Source organism: Protopterus annectens, chromosome 11.part0 (assembly GCF_019279795.1).
Source record: "Protopterus annectens isolate FY-2018-M chromosome 11.part0, PAN1.0, whole genome shotgun sequence".
Taxonomy (NCBI): Eukaryota; Metazoa; Chordata; order Ceratodontiformes; family Protopteridae; genus Protopterus; species Protopterus annectens.
Window position 1 is genome coordinate 802,218,193 of NC_056745.1, and position 23,093 is coordinate 802,241,285.

General features: G+C 38.7%; 1 protein-coding gene across 1 annotated transcript in view; it reads right to left on the reverse strand.

Annotated features, from left to right (window-relative positions):
• The window catches only part of DGKI (diacylglycerol kinase iota), a 5,490,864-nt gene that overhangs the window by 5,163,692 nt on the left and 304,079 nt on the right, over positions 1-23,093 (reverse strand). The window contains exon 2 of the mRNA XM_044088223.1: positions 3,994-4,089. The gene's annotated coding sequence lies outside the window, so the exon portion shown is untranslated. The remainder of the gene's footprint in view (positions 1-3,993; positions 4,090-23,093) is intronic.

Here is a 23,093-nt window from a genome sequence, read left to right on the forward strand (position 1 = left end):
AGACATTAGAGGTGATGGACATGAAGTGCCGGAGACGTGGTAGGATGCACACTGTAGGACAGGCAAAGAAATTAGTATATAAGAGTAGAAGCCAAAGTAGCTCCAATTGTAGAAAAGGTCAAAAAGAACACATTACGGTGGTCCCGATACATGTGCAGAAAAGCAGAAGACAATCTGGTAAAGAAGATTTGGGCAAGACAGGAAGAAGGCAAAAGGAAACAAGGGTATTCAGCAAAGTGGTGGATGGATTGTTTGACAGAAGACCTACAACAGTCAGGCATGAGTGCGGAAGAAGGTAGGAGAGTGGCACTGAATAGAAAGAGGTGGTGACAGCTGACACAATACCTCAAACATGTGTAGAAAATGAGAAAAAGTGGCTAGATATTTGTGATGATGATGACAGACCAAAACAAATAAGCATAAAAGATATGTTGGCACTTTAAATAAACTCAACTCTCTTAATCATCTGTATTCCCCAGGGCCACTACAAGTGTTTACAGGTAAAACCACAGTAATGTGGTACTTAAACAGGGGGACTCCAGACCATACCCTTTGTGCAGATTAGCCATGGTAACCTGAGACATAACAATTCAAAATCTCACTATATAGGCATCTGGGTCTACTTCAGTTCAGCAAAATACTTTTTCAGCGAATGGCACTTTGTTAAACGCTAATTGTCGAAAGCTTGCTCAGTCGAACGGCCGTTTTAGCAAATTTTTTCCTAGGGGAAAAAACGCTTGGCCATCATCAGGAATTTTCCCTTTTCCACATTATTGTGCAATCTTGTAGATAGTATATTTAGTTAGGGGGTGGGGACAGAGCCCCCAACCTTGGCGGGTTTTAAATTTTGTGATGTTTTACGCTGGCCAAGTGGGTTTTTTTTTCCCCTTAGGAAAAAATTCATTTAAACGGCCGTTCGACAGAGCAAGCTTTTGGCAATTAGCATTCAACTAAATAGCCAATTTGCTGAAAAGGTATTTCACTAACTTGATATAGACCCAGGCATCTTACTTTCCATCAGAGAAAAACATTTAGCAGTCAACCTGAACAGGACCTGGATAGATCCTCGGAAATAGAAATTGAACTGGGGATGTGTCTTCCAGGATTAGATCCAGCTGTGGAAAACACCTCAGGTAGATCTTTCTTGACTCCAGTCACAACAAACAACTGACATAATTTTGATAAAGGGCTTCTTGCAAGCAGGCCTGGAATACAGATGTTTTTTTCATTCCCCTGGATGGAAATGTTCTTGTACTTTTTCCACCCTTTCCACTAATATTCAGGGTTTTCTGTAGATTCAGAAGGACTCTCCAAAGATCATTGTGGTGAGTCCTTCCTAGCCTAGGCAAATGTGGTTCACCCTTCTTTTGGAAATGACCAAGGGCAATTTCCATGAGTTTTTCTCACAGACTGGGCCTACTCACACAAGACAGGGGCTGTTTGATACAGTCCATCTCGAAGCAACTTCAATAACTGTCTGGATGATAGAATCTTAATACCATTTAGGCACCTGTTTTCTGAGGACAAGCTGCAGGTATTAAAGGAAGCAAAGATACCTGCTACTAGAAAATTGTATATTAGTAAATGGAAAAGATTTTTAATTGGTGCCAGAAAAAGAGCAAAGACTCTTTTAAGGCTAGTATTTATCTGGTTTAACAATATTTGTGGGCATTATTATCCTCTGGTCTTTCTTAATCTTCTATCAATGTTCATTTGACATCCATTCCATCATGTTTGCCCATGGATCCCCCTCTCTTAAGGAATTCCTACATCAAAACTTTTTTGAAAGGGGTTCTGCAAACAGGTGGCTTCTCTTCTTTGGATCTTCATTTTGCCTTGGAAAACTTAACACTTCCTCTATTTGAATTAGCTCATCAGGCTGATTTGAGGCTCTTAACATGGGAAACAGTTTTGCTAATTGCTATGACATCTGCAAAAAGGGTATCTGGGTTGTAAGCTCTCATGGTGGATTAACCTTATCTTGTTTTCCACAAAGAGAGTATCTTTGGGAACTAATCTCTCATTAATGCCTAAAGTAGTATTTGAATTTACTTTGAGCAAAACAATTCATTTCTTTGTCATCTATATGGAACCTAAAGATGAGGGAGAGGATTCTTCATACTCCAGATATCCACAGATAATTCAGGTGCTACCAACCAAACTAAAACCTTAAGAAATTCTGATCAGTTATTAATTTCTTATGAAAGAAAAAAAGCATAACCTGTATCAAAACAGACTATTCCCTAATGGGTGTCTCTAGCTATTTTAGTTACTCCCACCATAAGAAGTCAATTCCAGACAGGTGTAATGCACATTTTACTAGATCTTTGGCTTTATCAGTGGCTTTTTGGAATCTGGAGGACTCTAGAAATATTCTAGAGGCATGCATTTACAAAGCACTATAAACTCAACTACTTATCCAAGTCTAGAGTAGGCATTGCTAGGACCATTCTCCTCTGACTCTTGGACACTCTTCCTTCCTCCTCCTCCAAGTCCTTTTAAGCTGTAATAATCAACCCATTTAGCTGCAACAGTGATCACATGACAAACATAGTACAGTTCTGTAAGTAAACTTACCATATTATATGTCCATATCACTGCTGCAGTAGCTGCTAACTGCTACGCTCCACCATCCCCACTATGTTTTGGATATTTTCTTTTTTTTTTTTTTTTTTTTGCCAGGGTGTGAAATTGAACTTTATTTACCTAGCATTGTTATCTTTCAGTGCTCTGATCTCCCTGCTGCAGTTGGCATAAAAGCTCTGAAGGACTTGCCACTCAGAGAGCTGATTTTCTCTGATGTCAGTGCAGGCTACTGCAGCAGTGGTCATTCAAACATCTACTGGCATGGTAGGTTTACCTGCACAGCTGTATTTTTAAAGGTAGTAGTATATTTAATGCATGGTAGTCCAAACTGGACATCATTGTGACTGCCACAGCTACCAGTGAGATCACTGTGGGGAGGGTAAATCTCCCTTCCCAAAGTACAGTTATAAGTAATAAGTGGGGGCACAAGGGTCACAGTCCCTGCATGTGAGTTTGTAGAGCTTTTGCCACCGTGTAAAAGTGTTCAGATTTTAGTTCATTAGTTAGTCTATGTAGATTAAAAGAACGCAATATGCAAACTGTTGACTTTTGGATTGCTAACCGAAAACCTTCTTACATTACTTTTGTCCTGTAAATCTTTTCTTTCATTCACTTTATACAATGAGATTTCAGTGTGAAGAACTTTTATGAAGTGAACATTAGTTTTTAGCAAAACAGCATTCTTAATTCTTCTGATAAATGGCAAAAAATATTTTGCAGATTGTAGATATTTAAAAAATTCACTTTGATGAAAAATCAGTAAAAAATTGTAAAATACGTCTGTAATGAACATAAGGTGAGAGTCTTGAACAGACTGCTCTCATTCTGGAAAGTGAGTGCCCAAAAATCTTAAATGCCTCCTTTGTTGGGGGAAATTGTGTAAAAGAAGCCAATAATTACAGACATGTCAATATCTTGGTTCTTTGGTACATGAATTAGAAAAACTGACAACAGATGAACATCAGTACTGTAACTGTTCAGTATCTGGGTACAAATGAGTGGGGTAAGCCACTGACAGTGTAGAATTGTTATCATCACTGAAAAATCATAACATTGTTTGAAGAGAACATATGTGGAGAATCCAAATACAAAACCAGAACAATGAAGATATATCAGTGAGACAAGTATTTCGTTTCACAGAAACAGTTGTGCAATATACATCTAAACAGTATTGTGATAGTTCAAGGTTGTAAGACCACAGTTTAACTGTAATTATGTGATATTCTTACCAATCCAAGCTAAACGTAAAATTATTCTAGAATGTATGACTTTCAAATTCATTTTCACAATATTTTATATCTGTCCTTTAGAAAATTAAATAATTAGGAAGAAAATTATGAAAGTAAAAAAAGAGAACATTTAATGGGTTTTCACATTTTGTACAGTTGCATCAGTTTAAGTACTTACTGCAATTTTAACAAGGCAGTTATCTTCACCAAGGTAGCAAAAATCACCAGAGACGTTTGTTTCTAGCCAAATGTGCTCTCCGTTAATTGCATTTTCCTGTAAAACAAAACAGAATGTATTTAGAAAGACATGATAGAAATTATCGCATGCACACTTAATTAATTACTTTTTATTTTGATAAGTCATTTATGCCCCTTGGACAATTCACAACAAAACAATGGAATACTTGAACAAAGTTAGAAGGCAATGTTCCCTGTTCTGCAGAATGTTTTCTTGCAACTGTTCTCACTCAACTTCTTTGATAGCTGTTACACCAAGGTGAAACTAACCTCATAATCCAATTGGCTGAAACTGCTTATTAACCATGATTAAGTTTGTTAGTCACTAGGGAAGAAAACAAGCAGCCACTACTAAATTGCAAAGAAAAGTTTGTTAATGGAAACTACATCCTTTTCTTTGCTAAGCAGTACCTTCAAAAATGACTTCAACATCTAAACCTGAATACTGATCTCTCCATGTCATTATTGACTATGATCCAAATAACCCAAGCAATGGGTAAACCAGTGAGACTGAATGCACTGATAGGGGATGGGGGTTGCTGCCAGATTGTAAGGTGGGCAGGCAAATGAGGAGCTCATCACCACTTGGGGGGGGGGTTGCTTTTTTGTGGCATCATTGCAATTTGCATGCCTATCATGGCCCAACACATTTTGGGTATATGGCTTCTAGGGGGGAAAGCTGTAGTATGATGTCTGTGGTTTAGGGGTTAATCATATCTGGATGGCCAAGAGGTCTTCTTCTCTGAGGAAACAAGACCCACCTGGCAAAGGGGCATATATATTGAGTATGCCTCAAATATTTGTGAGTGATTACTTGACTGTTGTGGATTTAAGGTACTAAACATTTGTTTTTCTTTTATTCCAGCAGAATGTGCTAACATAATAAGACCCATATCCAGCTTAAACTTTTGACTCAACCTTAGACTCCTTTTTTCATGACTCTGCATAATGAAGTTTCAATTAAAATCACCTACTTGAAAGAAATTACAGAGCTAATGAGAGAGAAAGACATTTACAAATATATCATGAAGACAGAAGAAAAGCAAGCAGAATAACAACAGGATAACTGAACCAGATAAATGGGAAGTAGTTGTTTTCCTATACTCTGATTATAAAAGTACTGTAATGTTACAGTAAGAGATAAAATGCAAATTTATTTATTTATACTTTGTTGACTGAGTTAGTTCCACAAAGCCAATGGCTTCTTTTAGGGAGAGACCCAAGATGGTGTTCATACTGACTGGTGAATGTTTGCCTAGGACACAGTGGAACGTCTTCTCTTCCAAGCCACTAGGTAGCACTAGAGAGCTGTTGCACTGGTGAGGAAGCAGATCTAAGACCGAGGAGGGCAGAGGAAATTCTAGCAGTTAAATGGAGCAGGTTGGTTAAACAGGACGATGCCCTGGAATTCATTTATGTGGATGTCACCATAGATAAAGTCCCTTACCATATCCTAGCTAACTATAGGTTACCATCTAAGCCCCAAGAATCTAAAAACTCATATCTAAACCTACTGGAGACACTCACCATATAAACAAATACCATAATCATGAAGGACTTTTCCCTTCTATAGACTGGGAAACATACACTGCCTCAAACTTGCAGGCACAACATTTCCTGGACTTTATTAACACAAATACTCTGGATCAGATATTGTACACTCCAACCAGAGGTTCAAACATACTGGACCCAGTACTCACCAAGATGAGGTAGTGCTGTAACCCCCATGTCACATTCTCATTGGTGATGGGTGGATTACAAAACTGTCTGCTTGGAAATAAAAATCAGCTTGGAAAACCTAACTAAACATGTAACACTTAGGAACTATTCTAAAGTAAATTATGTCCTACTGAGTGATGGTTTGACAAAATTCAGTGCCCCCTTGAACCTTGAGATCACAGCAAACTATGCGGAACTGCTTGCAGAAACCCTGTAGTAACATGTAAATGCCTGCATAGAGGTGTCTATACCTACCAGAAATAATCCCATAACAAACACCAAAAGCAAATCATACTGGTGGAATCCCAGTCTTAAAAGGACATATAACAAAAAGAAAAAAATCATGGCCAAAATCAGAAAGAGTTTCTTCCATAAAGACAAGAGCTCACTATTTAAACTAAAATAGAAACTAATAGCAATAATTAAGTCTAACAAAGCCAAGTACAAGGTCAGGATACCCTCTCAGGCAAAGGACAACCATAGGGCCTTCTTCAACTATGTCCAACACCTTAAAGGTAACACAAAACAGTATGCTGAATTGGTGGTAAGTGGCACCACCTTCACTGAGCAGATAGACATAGTGAATGTGCTGGCTGACAAATCCAACTCAAACTTCACACCACCACCACCACCATCCCAGCTACCATCTGTGAAATCCCTTGCTGAATAACCCCCCAGTTATCAGTAAAGATCGGGATTTGACAGCATTTACCAAGGCCAAAAGCACTTTCTCAATGGGCCCTGTCAATTTGCCAGGTTGTTTCTTAAATAGCTCAAAACATGGTTTTTCAAGACCACTTGAGGCACCTTTCAATCACAGCTTAAAAACCCATCACGTACTAAATGAATAAAGGACTGCAACAATCATTCCTGTTCAGAAGGGTGGTCCATCAGCCAGCCACAGAAACTACTGACCTATCAGTCTGACAAGTCTAATATGCAAAACTATGGAACAAATTAACATGGAAATGACCAGCAAAGACACTGGCAATCTACAGACACTTGACCCGTCTCGGTTTGGCTTTGTCAAAGGAAGACCTTGCCTACTTAACCTGGTAGATTTCTTCAAGAGGATCACCAAGGCAATAGCTGAGGGGAAAACAGTGCATACCACCTACCTTGATCTGGATTGCCAACTGGCTCAAAGACAGGACCCAAGAAGTCAGGATTGGTGAGACTCCCTCTGCCAACAGACCGGTCACCAGTTGAGTTGGGCCCACACCTGTTTGGCATCTACTTTTTGGAAGTGAAAGCTAATGTCAAGGGCCTCTGGATCACCAAGTTCACAGTCATAAATTGGGAGCTATCAAAGATTACCAATATGACACTAACATCCTACAAGAAGGCGTAACACAGAAAAATGACTTGTGCCAAAGCCACAGTTTAAAACTCAATCCTAAAAAGTGCATTAAAGTGCCCTTTTGGAAAACATTCACACAAGCCAGTTACTACATGAAAAAAAAAAAAACAACCCCTGAGAGTGACCAGATAGTTAGGGATCTGGGAATGTATATAGACAGTAATCTGGCCTTCAACCAACATGTAACCAAGATAGTTATAAAGTCATTTTAGGTCACCCAGCCTATAGATAAGGGTATGGCATCCAGAGCCAAGGAAGTTAGAGTACTTGGCCCTTATCAGACCCATCACTGAGTTCACTTACCCCATCATCATGTACCTGGCCAAGCATTTGCAAAAGTTGGAACACCCACAGAGGTTCCTCACCAGGAGAATCCTGGGTATTAACACACTGTCCTACATAGATTGCCTTAAGGCTCTATCTCTATACACAGTCTCCCACAGGTTACTGAGTGGTGATTTATGCCTGACATATAGGTTGTCCTCAGATCCAGCCCTGATGAATCTTTTGCACATTTGCAAAATGAACAGTACTAGAAAGACTAGCTCTAAGAATTTAAACTTTACCTGTGTCTGTGAATCAAACACCTTAACCATTATACCAGCCCACAATCATTAACTATCTATATATCCTTTTTTCATCCATCTCCTTTCTTTTTGTTTCTTTTGTACTTTTTATCCCTTTGAATTGTCTTTTACCCTTTTAATGATAGAATGTTTTTTCTTTTACTACCTCCTGGTTTATGTCTTCTTCATCACTTATTTCAGAACCTTCTTCTATGTCCTCTTTATTATTTTTTCTCATGTATCATTTCCTTCTATTTCTACTACTGCTAAAATGTCTTCTCTTTGTTCATTTTCTTCTTTCTTTTTCTTTTCCCTTACTCTTATTTTCATTTTTGCAATCCAGCGATAAATGTCAAATTTTGTTACATTTATAACATTTGAATTTACATTTTTGCATCATGTCCCATTTTTCCACAAATATAACATTTTCATTTGTCAGTTATTTATCAAATGTCCTTCTTTTCCACAAAAAAAAAACATGTTTTTTGGTTGTCCCCAATATTTTACAACACCCCTAGTCCATCCTCATTTATCATTCTTGGTTTATTTATATTTTTTCTCTTTGTATTTTTAACATGATATTATAATCCCAGCCTCCAGTACATAAACCTCTTTTGTCATAAAATTTTGTAATGACCAGTACTTCTTTATATAACGTTTTCAAATGTTCTTCCAAAGTTTCTGTTTCGACCTCTGTTCAAAACTGTACATGAATTTTCTTTTTTGTTTCCCTGTTAAATGCTTTTATCACATAAAGATTCCATAGGTTGCAAATTTTCTTTTTTTTCATATTCTCCAAGAAAATTTTCCATTGAAAAAAAAAGTATCAAATATAATGTCGCAAAATAAGAATACATTTTCTTACCTCATTTGTTTTTACACCCAAAGGAGCTATTAAATTATCCCACACTTCATACCTGTTTATTTCTTTGTCTTCTTTACTTTAAATCCTTACCACATACTTCTGTTTTGCTTTCTTTTCTGCTAACTCTCTTTTGCCTTCTTTTACTTTCTCTGAATATGTTTTCTTTTCCAACTCGTCACTGTTCTTCATGATTGTCTGTGCATCCTCCTTTTGTATTTTCTCCATATTGCCCCCCCCCCCCACCGCCCCCAGAAACATCTCCTTCATTTTCTGGCAAATTTTGCACCATCATTTCCTTCAATAAATCATCCCACAACCCTACCAACTGGAGTGTTGTAATTATACATCCATCATCTGCTGACTCATCTCCTTCAAACAGATTTCTTTGAAATATTTCCTCAGAATCCTGCACACATTCTCTGGTCTTGATATTTGCTTTCTCCTCCATTTCTTTCACCACTCCATCATCTCCTTCTCTCTCCATCTGCCTCTCTGTTTCTCCAAGCCACCTCTGAACCTGGAATGCAAACAGGATCTGCTCCTTTAAGATGGGTCCCACTCAAAACAATGATGAGTAGGCAAAGTTTCCCAATGCTCTGGATAAATTTCCCGTAGTAGTATAAATAGTACATTGGGTCTCCCTGAAAAGAGGCTACAAGCCTAATGGGAGTAAACCAATCAACAAAATGATGAATAAAAAAATAAAAATGTACATTGATGTGTTAAATAGATAAAAGGGCACAGCTATTTACATTGCTCTGTCACACCAGCTAAAAGTATAAATAACATCATTAAATTTCAGCTTGTGAGAATTTCAATGTTGACTACAGATAAATCATTTTTAAACTAAGATAGGAGCTTATGTTCTTGAGAGGGGTTATGCAGAAGTCAGTGATGCTTATATTCAACACACACTAGTCATCTCTTGGATTAAAGGTTTAGTGTTTTCATTTTTTTTAATTCAGACTCCTTCAGGACATACTTTACATTATTGCTCTTGCCTATGTGTTTTTGTTGAGTTATTGTTTCGGTGTGTGCTTTTGCTGCATGTTTGCAGTTTTTTACATACTTAGTCCAAATTGTTCAGTTTCGGACTTTACTGATTCTTATATACAGGATGTGAAACTAGGAGAACTTCCTTCTATATCGTTTATTTCTCAGGAAGGTTTATTTGTGGTTAAAGAAATTACTGAAAAACATCTGCAAATTACAAAGGAGCACATAGAGCTTCCTTTGTTTTGAATTATCTGGGGACTTGCACAAGATGAAAAATATTACAGCAATAATTGGCACATTTTATTGGGAAAAAGTACATTACAAAAACAGATATTTTGGGCTATCCTAAGATGAACCAATGGTAAACAATTCAGGTATATGCCATCTGCAATGTGCAATACATAGTTTATACAGCCACATGTTAAAAAGGTCTGGTAACTGAGAAAAGATTCCAAGACATGCTATATGGCATAAGAAAGAAATTCACAGAAAATGCATTATTCAAGCATTCCGTCAAATGAAATTGTTTGTAAATTTGATTTTCTTTCTTTCTTTTTTAGATACTTGATACGATTATGTCATGTGAGAGAGATGAGGTGACACTAATATTAATTTAGAGCAACAAGGACCAACACTCACAAGATTTACTTGAAGCAAAGAAGTACCCCAGGTAAAATTAAATAAGTAACATGAAACCTTTATTAAAGAGTGTGTTTTTAAAATATTAGCTGATCGTTATGATGGTAACATGGCTATTGTAAATTAAAGTGTCTTACCCCGAATTGTGCATTCAGCTGAAGAAATACCACTTACTAAGAAAAAACATCACAACTTTTATTATGTATGAGATAATCCTGTGAGGTTTTTGCATCGTTTATATTTAACTCAAATAAACTCAAACAAAAACACCAGTACTGAAAAAATCATCGACCTGGAGGCTAACACAGCAGCCACATATTACACCAGGAAAACTTGGATTAAGTTATAGAATAAAATAAAATGAAATCTTTTATTTGAACAAAAACATTGAGTGCTTTGGTCCCTTATAAAAATTAGCATGCCATTTCATCAGTAGAGTGAACAGATGATTTTTATCGTACCCTTTATATAACCACCAAACCAGTGGAAAATTACAATCAATTTATTTTTAAAGTTGCATAATCTAAATTTACTTAACTTTCCTTTAAAATATTGGCTCACACCCATTGTATTTCTTTAACATGTACAAGGTACATCCCAAACATAACAGTTCATCAAAATTGAATAAAACAATGTTAATCAAAAATACGATGACAAAAAATAAAAATAAATAAATATTGAAAATAAAATTGAAACACATATGACTCCATCAGAAAGCACACTGTTGAATGTTTAATTTAAAAGCCTTTTTCAGTTCCACATAAAATTCTGTACAATTTTACTTAGACTTCAAAATCTCACTATAATCAATTCATGACATATTAATGAAACAACCTACCTGAAATGTATAAGAATATAAACATGTTTAAAAAACAGTAAAACAATATTTCTTTATAATTTTGCAGATCTTATTTTTAACACAGGTTTTATGAATATATAATCATTCAGAAGTGGGGGTACACTGGCATTGCTTTTTAAATGCCATGTAATCTCTACAGTATACAGTGCATTGTTTACACTCATAGTATTTATGTCATATACAGTATGTGTTCATAGGGCGGCCACGGTGGTGCAGTGGTTAGCATTGCCGCCTCACAGCAAGAGGTTCTCTGGTTCGATCCTGGGCTGGGGTGCCTTCTGTGCGGAGTCTGCATGTCCTCCCTGTGGTCGCGTGGGTTTCCTCCGGGTGCTCCTCCCACATCCCAAAGACATGCTGCAGGTGGATTGGACACTCTAAAATTGGCCCTAGGTGTGCGTGTGAGTGTGCCTTCTGTGGAAGGTTGGGCACCGGGCTGGCAACTCGACACCGTAAAACTCCACTGCCATTCAATGTGCGGACAAGGTGATCCGCTGTGGCGACCCCTAACCAGGAAAAAGCCGAAAGAAGAAGAAGAAGAAGAAGACAGTATGTGTTCATAATTTTTTTTCTAAACTGTCACTAGGTTTTACATTTATAGAAGGCTAGGCAGCTTGAACACTGAGCAACATATACAACCCCCATGGTGCGAAAGTTAGCTCTTGGTAGTCTAAAAGTTGTACTTAAAGCATTGCTAATCTTTAAAGCTGCTATCTCATACACTAATGGGCATTGCCTACTTATATTACACTTAGTTATTCCAATCATGTCACAGTTTTTTTCTTAGTCTATTTTATTATTGTTATTACTTACAAATTCTTTTCTTCTAGTTTTATAAACAAAACTTGGCTTATTCCCTAAAATTTCAAATATTTTTGTGTTCACTATAATCAATGACCATTTCTTTTTCTATTGTTTTCCAAACATATGGACATTTTCACAATATGGCAAAACAAAAGTTCTGTTTAGCCTTTTGTCCAGTGTTCACAAACTGAGATCGTTTTTTTTTCCCTCTATACATACAACTAAAAGTGGCTTATACATTTCATCCCATTTTTGTATACCTCATTAACAATATTTGCCCTCAATTGTTTAGGATAGCCCCTCGTTTAAAACATTTCAACTAACTTACCTTGTTCTTCCTTTAGAATATCCTTATTAGAGGTCAGCCTTGCTATTCTAATTGCTTGAGAAGACTCCTTTTATCTGTAAAAGGATGGTAGCTGTTGAAATGCAAATACGTATTGCTAAAAGTAGGGTTTCTCTATATTCTAGAACTCAGACTTCCATCTGCATGTTAGATGGCGGTATCCAAATAGTTCACACTCTCATTACTATAGGTGTAGATAAAGTTCAAAAAGGTAGTTGTGGTCTGTAAATAATCAACAAACCAGTTCACTTCTTCTATAGTCCCTTGCCATAAAATGGAAATATCACCTAAAAATGCAAATACAATTTGCAAAACTCCAGCTTTTAAAAAATCAAATAACAAAAGACTTTAACTGAAAAAATCAAACCCTTTTTTGCTAGGAATGCACAAAAATCAGGTCCACTACATCAATAGTGAGGAATGCAATAGAGCTGCCATATATATCACTGGTCAACATCCCTAAAAAGTTTCATGAGTCTTTCAACATGTGGGTTTTCATGGAAAAAATAGTTTTCAACATACAATCAATTAACACTGCAAAAGGGTAAGATCCAGACCACTGCCCAGTGACTATTGGATTGAGTGGTGGATTCAGAATGTCCTTATGCACTTTAGGAATGTTGAAAATAGTAACCGAGGACATGACTTTTTTAAATTATACATAAGATCAGTTGTAGTCGTTCTTCTACCTGAAGATCTGTTTTTCTTTACACTATACTTACTTGATTTTTAGATACCTGAATGTAGGTGCCACCATTATACAGAATATACAATGTATTTCCAGAATAATTTAAGTCAGTTAATATGGCAATATCACCAACCTCTTCAAGTTTCACCAATTTAATATTTTTGTCATGCATAAGAATTTCCAATATAGTTTTTCATTTTCATTTAAATTAGTTTTAAAGTGATTATTACCACAATTATTCTTAAATAATGAATATAAAATCTTCTGTGCATGCAGATTTGAAACTTTGAATAAGTGGGTGCAGTGGAGGAGGACTAAATGTACTTTTCATCTACAAATGGTCTTAAGCTGGTTTTTGCTGATCTATTTCAATTTGTTCCATCTCATTAAAGTGCAAAACCAAATTCAACTTTCCAGTAAATAGTTTCAATTCTACTAATACATCTTCTATGTCAGTTTGTCTTCCTGGAATGTATTTAAAATCATTTTGAAACAAAGACATAAGTGACAGCACCTCAAAACAATATGTATGACAACCACAGAACATATATGTGGCCAAACCATGTATGGAAATATGGTACATATGGAAAGCTGGTGGCGAAATGTAGAACTCCAGGAAGTCATCAAAAGAAAGAAGGAATGCAGGAAAAAGGAAAAAGTGGGAGATAGAAAAGATGGACCTGGATAAGAACAAATACTGGCTAAGAAAGGCTAAAAGAGCAGTTGCAGTAGTGAAGAGCAAGGCATCATATGCACTCTAGCAGCTACAAGTGACTCAGTAGATGGCACAAAAAAATTCTATCGAGTTGTAAGGCAAAGACAGACAGATAAAGAAGACAGTCAGACACCCTTCATAAGGGATGCCAGTAACAACCTGCTCAACAGTCCACAGGACATCAAAGGTAGAAGAAATTAGTACTTCCAGCAGCTACTGGATGAAGAATACCCACAGAAGATGCACTACCCCAGACATAGTTTATAATAAAAGAAGAAGAAAGGAGAAGCCCACCCAAGAAGAAGAAGTAAGAACAGCACTAAGGAAAATAAAGTAAAAGAAAGCAGCCGGTTCAGACAAGGTTATGATAGATATGACCAAGATGTTGGGTAAATTGGGGAGAAATAGTTCCTGAGGTACTCATAGCAGTATGGTGAGGAAGGAGCATTCCAGATGTCTGGAGAATAAGCATACTAGTGCTAGTGTACAAAAACAAATGGGACATTCATGGCTATAGGCAGTATTGTGGTATCAAACTCCTGTCATACAGCATGAAGTTTCTGGAGTAGGTGATTAATAAACGAATACACAACTGATGCAATGTTTGCAGTGAGACAGATAGTTAAGAAGACACTAGAGATGGGAAATTATTCCAACTGAGCTTTCCTAGACTTAGAGAAAGCATATGGCAAATTCCCATTAAAACTGATTTGGGCAGTCCTGTTTGTATGTGTCTTTTGGCTTTTCCCGGTTAGGGGTCGCCACAGCAGAACTCCGGTCCGCTAATGATTGGCAGTAGATTTTTACGTACAGAGTTGCCAGCCCTGACGCATAGCCTTCAACGAAAGTACGCCCATTCACGCATGTCTCCACACAGAAGATGCTCTAGCTGAGAATCAAACGGCACAATGTCTTGCTGTGAGGCAACAACGCTACCACAGCACCACCACCGCGGATTGCAGTCCTGTAATGGTTCAAAATCCCAGAAACATTGGTAGAATTACTGTCTATATTAATATTTATCCCAATTCTTTACTTTTCTGATAGCAGTGGACTTTCCAGTGACCTGATACAGTAAACTATATACTACTCATATACCTCTTATACCTCATTTTGTTTAGAAGTTTAAACCTTTTCTGTATTATTCCTCTTTGACTCTACATTATTTATAGTTTTCTCTTTTCTTTATTTTATGATTGTTTGTGCCACAAGTTTCTGCTGCAAAACATCCACTGGATCAGCGTGAATACACAATTAACAAATGCATTAAATATTCTACTTGATCTTAACTAAAAAAGCCAATATTAAATACGTTATTTTACATTCTTACTGAATTTGCTTGCTGTTTGCACATGCAGAAATTCACTGGACATGATTATATAATTTAAAGTGAACTGTGCAGTTTATCAAAGACCTCGACCAACTGAATACCTAAATACAGGGCATCGTCTAGGTTCTAACTTACGTCTAGCTGCTCACAATATGTTCTGATAAGGTCTAAAGTCAAGGAAAAGGGCATTGGATATTCTTGAGAGTTTTACTGAAGAATAATTTCATAGTTCATCAAAAGGCTGGAACAGTCTTGGCTTGAAATAATATAAACTAAACTAAGTGCAGAGGTACCTTACATTACCTAGCAAATGACTATAGCTGCCCTATATCATGACAGTGATCAGTTAAATTACATAACCATATAGGCAGACATTTTGCTTTATAAGTGCTAAAGAACAATGAAGATACTCAGTGGCTAATAACTTAGCAATAAACAGTAGAGAGACATCAGGTGCATGGCACGGGCCCATGGTAAAAAGGCCTTTTACAATGATACTGTATTTAGTGATTCATAGACATATTACTGCAACAAGGAAATAGCTCATTATCAGCTAATCTGCATATTTTATGAACTGTAGGTAACTACAATGAAGTGCAAATCATCACTTTCCATGATAGTTAATTGTGGTGGCCATATCATGTAAGCAATGGAATTCCTGCCCCCAAGTCACTGTTCTACATACGCAATCACAGAGAAAAACACACACATGTACCCCATACCTGTCCCTGTTGTCATATGATCCACAATGCCTTCTTTTCCCCCTACTACAGTAATGCATGGACAATTCCAGTCAATCCTTAATGCCAGAATTTGAATTTCACACTTCATATCTTTCAGTAAATTCATGCAAGGGAAAAAGTTGTTTATGAGGTGGAGGGGCATGTTTAACATTTCCCGCCCTTTTCCCTCATAGGGCACATCATGTTGTAGGCATTGCATAAGGTCCTAAATCTTCAATAAATAGTCAAAAAAACACATGTTGCACTATCATATCAGCCTGTATAGCAGTCTAATGCATGGATGCCTTCTGTCAAGGGGACATGGTTCAAATTCCCAATGCTCCCATTTTTTTTGTTTGTTTTACAAGCATGTATTTTAAAATAGTAATCCCTGGTGTCTAGTGATGGTACAAGGGACTAATTTTCTCTTTGAGAAGGGAGAGGATACAGAGTTTGAGGCCAGTGTATTACCTTTTAAGGCACAGAACTTTTCTTTTGTGGCATGCTTTATTGAGAATCCTTGGTGTCTAATGTTTCACCCACCCTATCCTCCTACTGATAAAATGCCATTAAGGCACAAGTATTATAAGTTATCTTGCATATCTAGTGTTTCTCCCCCTATCCCTGTATTGTTACAGTGCCATTAAGGCACTAAAATTAAGATTTACCCCTGGTGGTTAGTGGAACCCCCAACAAATGTTGTAGACTCTGCTCATCATTCTAGGGGTGTACTACCCCACCACCCCTACACACACACACACACACACACACACACACACACACACACACACACACACACACACACACACACACACATGCAAATGTACACACAAAACAGCTCCCTCCCACGCAGATCACACTCACAGAAATTCATCCATTCACCCGTACATATGCCCACATGTACACACACAAACACCAACAAACACACTAATAGAATTCAGCAGGCATACTGCTACCTTTGAACTATGGAAGTCATCACAGAAGTGGCAGTGATTTTTGAAAGGTGTACTATATAAAACTGAATCTGTACTACTTTTAATAATGAACTCTGTACATTCTAAAGGAAGTAAACTCATCCTGGCACTTTCTTAGGTACTGCAGTCTCCTCCTGTGCAGGTGCCTATTCATGTCAGTTTCTTCAGGAGATATAGAAATAAAACATATCACTCATTAGCAGATTATATGTGTAGCTTATGTTTTACATAGAGTGTATAGGTAGTGGCCACTGTTTAATTTCCTAGCAGCCTGGGAGGTGAGGTTTGTAACCCTTCATATCATGTAATAGTGACCCTTTATATCATGTAATTGTGACCCTTCATATCATGTAATGGTGACTACACTCTTTTCTGTATAGGATGCCAGTAACATGGGGGACAGCTTCAGGTAAACTATCCCAGACTTGTCTCATAATAAGACCCTTGACAGCCCTCCAGCAGTAGCCTCTGGCTGTAATGCTAATGGTGGAGGAAAATAAATACTTTTGTCTCTTCCACACCCAACCTCTGTGCTCTTAGAGGAGCACTACCATCTTCTTCTCCAGAATGATGTCTCATCTTGAAGACTCATGGTAAAAATGGCAGAAAATTATTGTCCAAAGCAGTTCTCATGTAGATCATATGGAGCATACTGAGTGGCATTAATGGGCACCTGATGTGCATATCAGATGGCAGGATATAAAAATATAGGGTCTATATTAAATTCTCCAAAGCCGACAATGTTGAATCTGACATTGTCGACATGAAAATAGTGAAACTGCAGAACATCGAACAAGTAAACAGAAATCTCCATAAGGGGAGATTTCCGTTTACTTCAATATAGTGCGGTCTCGGAGTTGGTATATTTAAGTAGTGAAGGGTGTGGGGGGGGCCCTGCCTGCACTGTTTAGTTTTTCTTTGTGTTGTTGTTTTTATTTTTTTTTCTGAACATTCAATGTTTTAACACTTCGATCACTAAAGGTCAACCTTTAGTGATTCAAACTGTTAAATATTCGATGTTCTAATATAGACCCGAAAATATAGTTACTTTGTTATTATGGCTCACAATGGTACTTTAAGGTATAAAACATGGCAATCCTGTATCTCCGTGTATGCTGTTAAGTAGGTTTTACAGTGAATCCATGAATGTTAGGGTATATGTGGAATTACAGATCCCTTTGCAGGCATGGCCTGGATTGTACATGCATATTAGTGCCTCCAGCAACCCAAACATGTGCATGATATTGAGGAGACGTGAGTGCAATGTTTAAGAGGTGTTTTCATAATGCAAATTGAGTGATTCAGAAACAGCAATGAATTGTGCCCTGATTAGCATATTCATTTCACCCAGCCAGGTGAATTTGTACAATATAAGTGTGAAAACTGACAGAGAGCATCATCATGCCATCGAATAAACTGTACATCAGCCAAGTTCAGAAGCTGCAAAAGCTGAAATACAGTAGAACTCAAGCAAACCTAAAGCTCAGTTTGTACAAATTAAGTGCTACTTTTTACACATCTGTATTTTCAAGTATGGCTGATTTTAACTAATACTGAACTTGTTGACATATTTATTTACTCAATTTGGTAACCGGGTTAGAGCACTAATCTAAACTGATATATTTCTGTCTCAGCCTGGACAAACATAAATGACAGTAGACAAGTAAGTTAACAAGAAGTATTATGAATACTAACAAAATGTAGTGTGAAGATAAGATTGGATTAATAACAGTAATGATAATAAGGTGATCAGTAATGGGGGCACTAGGAAAAGATGGTGAAGGTAAGGAGGGAAGGAGAGAGCACACAATGTAAAAGATAGCAAATGTAAGCTAAGAACTCAAAGAAATGAACTACATACAATATATACAATGTAGAAGAGATGTCACATATTACTGCAGGAAAGTAACGTGAAGAAGACAATGGTGCCTTACTGGTAAAGGGGAGACTGGGGGATTAGGTGATGTGTCCAGAGGGAAAGTATTTGCAAACTGACTCAGACTTGATACAATCTTTAAGCTGGGCACAAAATGACTAGTACTACATGAGGTCTTTAATATTAGTAGGGAGGTATTCCCATAATTTGGGGCCTAGGGTGGAGAAGGCATGGTTAGTGCAATAAAGTCTGGTTCTGGGACATTGAAGAACATGAACAATGTGGTTAAGACTTCTTAGACTGTAACTGGGAGATCATCTGAAGAGGTCAGAGACAAGGGAAGGACAGGAGTGTTCTGTGAGGAGCTTGTAGAGTTTGGATCCAAGAAGCAGGCTGCCACATTATTAGACAGGTCACCAACTGACTTTATTAAGCGTGATATAATAATACTCATTTCTAGGGGAGAGGGTAATGAAACAGCAGATAGAGTTGCTTATAGTTTGGATGGGGATGGAGTTTTTCTTGGATGCTGCTGCAACTAGTGGAAGTTCATATTCAAGCTAGGCTAGTAGAATGCCTTTGTCTGTGGCATTCCTGGTTGGTCTGGAGAGAAAGAGGGAAATTGTATAGGCCCAAAAGAGGAGGGAATTAATTTACTTCAATATTTGTTCTACGTGAAAGTGAAAGTTCAGTGCGGGATCAAGCCACATACTAAGGTATTTACGGAGATGACTTCATCAATGGGGATTGCCAAGAAGGTCATGGATCACAAGTGACTGAGAGGTTTTCTGCCATTAGGGGGTGGTACCAAGGGTTCAGGCACCTAGGCAGCGAGACATTTCCCTGTGGTACATTTGACTGGGGACACATGGCTGAAGTGACATTCAGCTGCAGAGAAATATGACTGTTTGCAAATTTCCTGTGGGCAAAGAGAAGCACACTCTGCCATACTCACAGCTTTAATAACCAAATGCAGGGCACAATGAGCAGTGCCTTTATAACTGGAGTGTGTGGACCACTATTCCCTTCAGTGTCTAGGGAACATTACCTAAAATTCGTACTGGAGCATAAATGTGACTACAGTAGCCTGCAAGATTTCCTGCATGCTGTAGCACACTTCTACATGTTATAGTTACATAAGCATGTGCTGTACACTGAGCACAACACTCATTACTTCTTCTGCCGCCATGCATTATTAAAGCTGTGAGTATGGCAGTGTGTGCTTCTCTTTGCCCACAGGGAATTTGCAAACAGTCATATTTCTCTGCAGCTGAATGTCACTTCAGCCATGTGTCCCCAGTCAAATGTACCACAGGGAAATGTCTCGCTGCCTAGGTGCCTGAACCCCCCTTACAAATGCCTTCTACGAGCACCTCCAGGAATGTATGGATCAAGCAATCCCTAATAAAATCAAGACCCTTTCCACCAAAGGCAGGCGCCTGGTCTGGTGGACTCCAGCCATAAACAAACTCTACGACAAGAGGAGAAAGCTACTACATGACAGAGCAAAATCCCTAAATGGGAAGGCATCTCTGATCAATACTAGCAAAAAGCTACGATCACTCATAAAATCATCCAAGACCAACTTTGAGAGAAAATCGCTAATGACACAAAAGACAATCATAAAGCCTTCTTTAGCTATGTAAGAAACCTGGGTGGAAACTCACAGATATGCTCAGAATTAGTCCAAAATGATAAAAAAATCACTGAACCCACAGACATTGCCAACATACTGGCAGACAGGTTCAGGGCAAATTTCTCCCTCCCTCCCCCAAAAGGAGAAATATCTATCCCACCAGAGTCTAGCCTCCCAAACATCTCAGATGCCCAGGTGAGAGCTGCTCTCTCTAAAGTAAAAAACACAGCATCAATGGGACTGGACGGTGTCCCCGGCTGTGTGCTACACGAACTCAATGAGGAACTAAACCCACACATAAGGCTGCTGTTTAATCTTAGCCTTACTACAGGATACGCACTCCAAAGAATGGCGACGGCAACTGTGGTCCCACTCCACAAAGGCGGTGCTTCTACGGACCCTGGAAATTACCGCCCCATAAGTTTGACGAGCCTTGTCTGCAAAGCTATGGAGAGGATCATAATGAAACTCATAAATAAAGACATTGGGGACCTACAGACACTGGATCCTACCCAATTTGGCTTTGTCAAGGGCAGATCCTGCCTCTTGAACTTGGTGCCTGAACCTGTGGTACCAAACAGTACTTCTTTAAGCTTGGAAACATTCAGTATCACTTTGTTATTAATCCATTTGATATGACAAAGGAAATCAGCTTGTAGTTGCTGTATGGCTGGGGTTCAGGCACCTAGGCAGCGAGACATTTCCCTGTGGTACATTTGACTGGGGACACATGCATGGCAGCAGAAGAAGTAATGAGTGTTGTGCTCAGTGTAGAGCACATGCTTATGTAACTATAACATGTAGAAGTGTGCTACAGCATGCAGGAAATCTTGCAGGCTACTGTAGTCACATTTATGCTCCAGTACGAATTTTAGGTAATGTTCCCTAGACACTGAAGGGAATAGTGGTCCACACACTCCAGTTATAAAGGCACTGCTCATTGTGCCCTGCATTGTTACTGCCACTGACAAGCCCTCTGGCCAGCCTGCTTCTGATGCCTGCCGTATTGCCTGCTGTCTCATGTTCACTTGTGGACCATGGACAATGTTTTCCCCCTGTGCATTTGGTTATTAAAGCTGTGAGTATGGCAGTGTGTGCTTCTCTTTGTCCACAGGGAATTTGCAAACAGTCATATTTCTCTGCAGCTGAATGTCACTTCAGCCATGTGTCCCCAGTCAAATGTACCACAGGGAAATGTGTCGCTGCCTAGATGCCTGAACCCCTCTTCCACAGTCATACAGTGCTGTGCTGGATGTTGTGGCAGATCAGGACCAGACATCTAGACAATCTAATGGAGATATCCAAGGTATGTAGACTTATTTTTGTATAATAATACCTGTACGTTATCTGTACCTTAGTCACTGCCCACCTGATGTTGTAAGATCTGTGATTCTGATAATGATGATGGGGATAAGCTTGCAAAGCAGAGGTATAAATAGTGTGTGCTGGACACAGGGAATGTGACCACTGCACCCCAGGAGAGACAATGGACAAGCCTCAATGCCCCCAGATACCCAGGATACATATACCTCACAGGGAAGACAGGTTAATGGGGACAGAATTAGTCAGGAAAATGTGCTGGGCTGCAGTAGACATATGTCAGAATCTGCCCCTAGCACCCATGTAAAGAGAGGTTCACACAGGGGAGGTAATGGTGCTCACTGGTGACATGATTACTGTCCCCTCTCCCCAAGGTTGATGTGTTAGTGACTGCAATGCAGAGTGTGTGCAGGGCCACCATGGAATCACAGTCTAGTACCCACACAGCCATGACATATTTAGTGAGGGTGATTCATGGTGTGCATGGTAAATTATGGCAGTCCCTGCTCTATATGTGTGATTGTTTGGATAGACTCAATCACATACTGGAATGTGTCATGTCCTCTCTGGCTCATCTGCCAGAGGTGAGGAACATCCTCAAAGCTGGTCCACTGCTACATCCACAGATGGTAGGCACTGTGGCCATGGATAACCAAAATCCTGCTAATGCACCACTAGCACTTCCACAGCTACATCTGTTGTGGAGGTATCTACTTCCAGAAGAGGATGTCCCCATAGTCATGGCATTGGAGACAGTGATACATCTCATGGCAGACATCAGTCACAGTTGTGTATCACTCCAGCATCTAACCAGGGTCGAGTTCCATCCAGAGCAATTCCTGGTAGAGCCAGATCTCATGGGTGGGAATGTGCATGAGATGCTGAAATTTCTTCCATGCATGCCATGACTCTGTCCTGTGCATCAAACTGTAGTGCTACAACTAATGCTAAGGCTGTGTCCCAACAGACACACAGTCACACCACCACACAGCCCCAGTACATCATGCTCACACTCTTCCACTGACACTGCCCCTTCCACAACTCTTGCAGGAAATACCACATAAATGGTAACTCTGCCCATGCTATATTTTCATTGTTACTTGGGTTGTGTATGTCAGATTCACAGTGTAGCCAACCTGTACATGGATACTCACAGTCTCATGTTGGTTTTGCATCCATTACTTTTACTGTAGTGTATTTGCTTTACTCTTGTCTACTATGTTTTGAAGTCATATGAAAAATATTGCCTCTTTGCTAATGCTATGGCATATTTTGCCCAACTCTGCCTAGTATGATCACACTTACTGCTGGCCCCTACACTCTAACTCAACCCCCACTGACTGCTATTCTATGGACTGCTACTCCAGCAACTGCCTATCCTGTTGTAATGGATTCCTAAGTATGATATTGTATAACATTGCACACACTGACACTATTTTTGCCAATGTACCTAGGTCATACATACATGCAGTGCACCACTGGATGAATCCAGGCAGCAGAAGTGTATCTTCAGCAGCTCAAACACTCAATAATGTTCCTCGTTTGTGAGTGGACGTGGTTTTAACTCTTTTCTATGATTTTATAAATTTGTTATGTGGGTTTTATAGCCTTGTCTGCAAAGCTATGGAG